Source organism: Malania oleifera, chromosome 2 (assembly GCF_029873635.1).
Source record: "Malania oleifera isolate guangnan ecotype guangnan chromosome 2, ASM2987363v1, whole genome shotgun sequence".
In the NCBI taxonomy this organism is placed as follows: domain Eukaryota; kingdom Viridiplantae; phylum Streptophyta; class Magnoliopsida; order Santalales; family Ximeniaceae; genus Malania; species Malania oleifera.
This window is the reverse complement of record NC_080418.1, coordinates 123179032-123183004: the sequence shown is the minus strand read 5'-3', so window position 1 is coordinate 123183004 and position 3973 is coordinate 123179032.

The window sequence follows — 3973 nt, the reverse complement described above, 5'->3', positions numbered from 1 at the left end:
TTCTGCTTTTTCGCCCGATTTCTTTCTATTAGTGAGAAAGTTGGTTCGAGTCTCATTTGCTTTGACTCTCTATTTCAATTAGACTATGGGCATTGCACATGCTTGATAGGCTTTTATTATACCCATCTTCTTGAAATGGCTATCGGGATTCTTATTTTGAATTAAACATTGACATATACATCATCTGTGCATTTTTTAGAATTTGAGAACACAAACAAAGATTTGATTATGACTTTACTCCTTGATGCTTGTAGTTGGCGTAGTCACATATCTAATTTACTACTTTGTTTTCATGTAAAAATATAGTGCTAAATTATATGAGTAAAAGGATTAGAAGATCAAAAAATGGTTAAAAGATTTAATACTAGAATAAAATGGCATAGGGTGGATTTGTCCATGTGTTTAGAGTAAATTTAAGTGTAGTTGCCATTTGTTCAGTTATATATGAGTGAGGTAATGCCCCTTGTGTTCAATCCATGTGCTAGGAGTGAATTTGAGTGTATTGACATTTGTTTATTACATGCTTGTGAGGTAGTGCTCATTGCGTTTTTAGATTACTACAAGTATAGGTTAGCCTTATGTGCCATGTATGCAAGTATTCTTTATATGCTCTTTTCTTGGATTTGGAGTAATTGCTTTCATTATAATTTATATTTCCCTTGTTAGTTAGCTTTCATTGTTTTGTTCATTTTCTGTAGGCCGTGGGTGATAACTAAAAAGATACCAAGGCATTGATGGTTTAAACCGTTAATTGGGAACCTGAACTGAAATCCCTGGCAAGTTCTTTCATTTTTATTTTTATTAATTTTTGAGAAAATATCATCAACTATAAAAGTGAGATTTTGTGATACTGTTGGAGCTCTGTTGTCGAATTGCATAATTGATTTTATAATTCTCATATTGTAGCAAGAATTACAAAGCACAAATTCTATAATTGGCGAAGAATTAAAGCTCTGTCACTCAGGAGCTGCAGAATATAGGATAGTTAAGGAGCTAAAGGATTTATTCATGGAGTTTGCAGATCATCAAAAGTGACTGCATAAGTGGCTTGCATCGGAAGAGATAAAATCCTGCACACGTTTGCCCCATAGTGCTTGCAGAGTTCAGACGTGTTCTTGAAGGTGAAAATTTGTGTATCGTTTTTGCAAACTAAGTGAATGATTACATTTCTTTGATGGATGATTTATATTTTGTATAAACTATTATTTGAGCTACTGGATTTCATGCCTTATCTAGAATGCCACCTGCAAGGCTGATGCAATGATTTATGTTTTGTATGCTATAGAAAACTGGTAGGCTATCTGGTATACTCTCTTTAATTTACAGATTTGGGAAATGTTCTATTTATAGAAGGCATGTTACCAAAATTTTGTTAAAATTTTTTCCAAAATAATCAAAATCAAAAAATCAAGTGCTAAATGTTTATAATATGATGCATGCTTAAATTGTTGATGAAAGGATGAGTGATTGCTAAATGAAGATTGATCTTCATCCTAAATTGAAAACGCATGCATAAGAACATATACAGAGGAGCTGAGCACCATTCTTAGATCATTAGCAGTGACAACCCCCTATTTTTGATAATGGCAAAGGGGGAGAAATGGATGGTAATGAGGACGGTATTAATTTTTTGTTCTTGAACTGATGATGTTTTTGGAAGTCAAGAAAGCTTCTTTGTTACTTCTCTTAATGATGTTACTGACTATTTGGATTTATTTTAGTGTATTGATGCAAATCATCTTGTACTTTTTATTTATTTTAACTTTGCAATGAAAAACAGTTATGCTTAACTGATGCTTGCAAGGACCTACTTAACTTGATTTGTGTTGACCCTATGGGTCATTCCCTGTTTTGATTATGACAAATACTCTGGTGTTTAATGTCTATCTAGTTTGTGTGCAAGTTTATATTAGCAAACCAATTGATGATGGCACATGAAGTAAAGCATAAAGACCCTAACATATTCATTAATTGTTTTAATATATTTTGGGTCTGTAATAATTCCATTTCAAATGGGTTTGCAATAATCACTATGCTACCTTTACCGTGATCCTAAGAGGGGGGGTGAATTGGTATTTTTAAAATTTAAACCCTAGGACAATCTCTTAACACCAGTATATTCACAACCCTATGGTCAATCTAGTGCAAGTAATGTAAATGAATACTAGAAAGTAACTAAAGCAATTTAATCAAACATATATGCACCAGAAAACAGTAAAGTAATGGTGACACACAGAAATGTTATCGAGGTTCGGCAATTGCCTATGTCCCCACCTTGGCTAATAGGCACAAGGATTATCACAGTAACTTGCTCACTTAAACGGGTGGAGCGGCACCTAAACAAACTAGGTCAATTAGCACAGGGCTGACCTCAACCTTTACAACCAATCCTTACCGGACTGGATTACAACCCCTCAAGCCACGCCTGGAAATACTCAGATTTTACAATGAGATGGTACAGAAAAGGTGTTTTCACGTATAAGCATAAATGTACCCAAATACACACATTTACATACACATCAATAGCATGGATATAGTGTAAGCTCAGTGATGCAAGTTTTGTTCAATCAATACTCAATACAATATAATCAGTACGACGCTCAAGAGTATTCAATACAAGCAATATCTTGGAATAAAAACAAGTATGTCAATAGCACATCAATATTCCAAGTATATGAATCAGATAATCAAACTAGTTCAAAAAAAGTTTCCCTCAAACTATATTTTGGGCACTCGTTCGCATTTTCATGTTCACCATAAAAGAGTGCACAATCATACCTACATGCATGTATTAGAGTGTAACCAATACCCAATTCACGCATGTATGTCTTCGCCTCATAAAAAAACTTGGGAAGTGTTTTACCATCAGGCAATGCTGCCTTAATAAGGCTTAAATGTATGTTGAATGCACTCTAAGATAACCCATGCATTGTCCTTGCATGAAGCAACTTTATCAGAAACTCTAATTTTGAGAACTTTTTACAGTTTGGATATAGGGGCACTCATGCATCCCTCATGAGATTAGAAAATGATTTACTGAGTCGATTCAACGTACTAGGATTTCAAGGTATGGTAACTACTGAAGTAGATTCATCACCAGTACGCGACACAGGCACATCGCCCATGTCTATTGCAATCCCCCTCTGCAAGTCTCCTAACATTTCAATTACCCCTTCCGAACAGGTATCACCACCTACTATATTTGCCCCCTCATCTTCATCGTTATCATCATCGCTTTGAACTGCGTAATCTTCACCGTGGAACACCCATGTTGTGTACCTTTTCTCCATTCCAAATTCTAATCAATGTGAATAGACCAAATCAATTTGTTTGAATGTTATGTTCTGGCATTTCTTACAAGGACACCTTATTTTACTGGCTTTGTCTGCATGAGGATGCACGAACTCTATGAAATCATATACCCCTTTCACGTATTCTGGCAAAAACCTACCCCAAGCGTTTATCCAACTCTTATCCATGTTCAAGTAAATGGTGTTCATTACATTCTCATAATGTTTATAACGCATGCATCGTGAATCCTATATTCAACCATCATACTCTAAAGGGTACGGATCCTATCCCATTCAGGAATGTTGCATTAACATTGCGATCAATCGCTCAAATTCCTTCGTAGTCATTATAAATTTCGACAGCATCTCCCCGTGTCTCTCCAAGTACATGAGATGGGGGAAGTGAACATGTTGCTAGTTTTCCATCACTAACAAATTATCACGACACCCCACTATGCACCTAGAGAACACAAGTAGATACGCACTCGAAATATATAATGACAATTGACAAAGCGTGAACGATGACAACAATGTAAATACAACTTCCTGAACTGTCCACATTGGACAATCCAAGAATGGTTGAAATACAAACATTACTAATCGTAAGTGAAACAAATAATTAATATGTTCAAGTGATTATTAGTCAACATAGTATGACTAATAATCAATTGAAATATAACAAT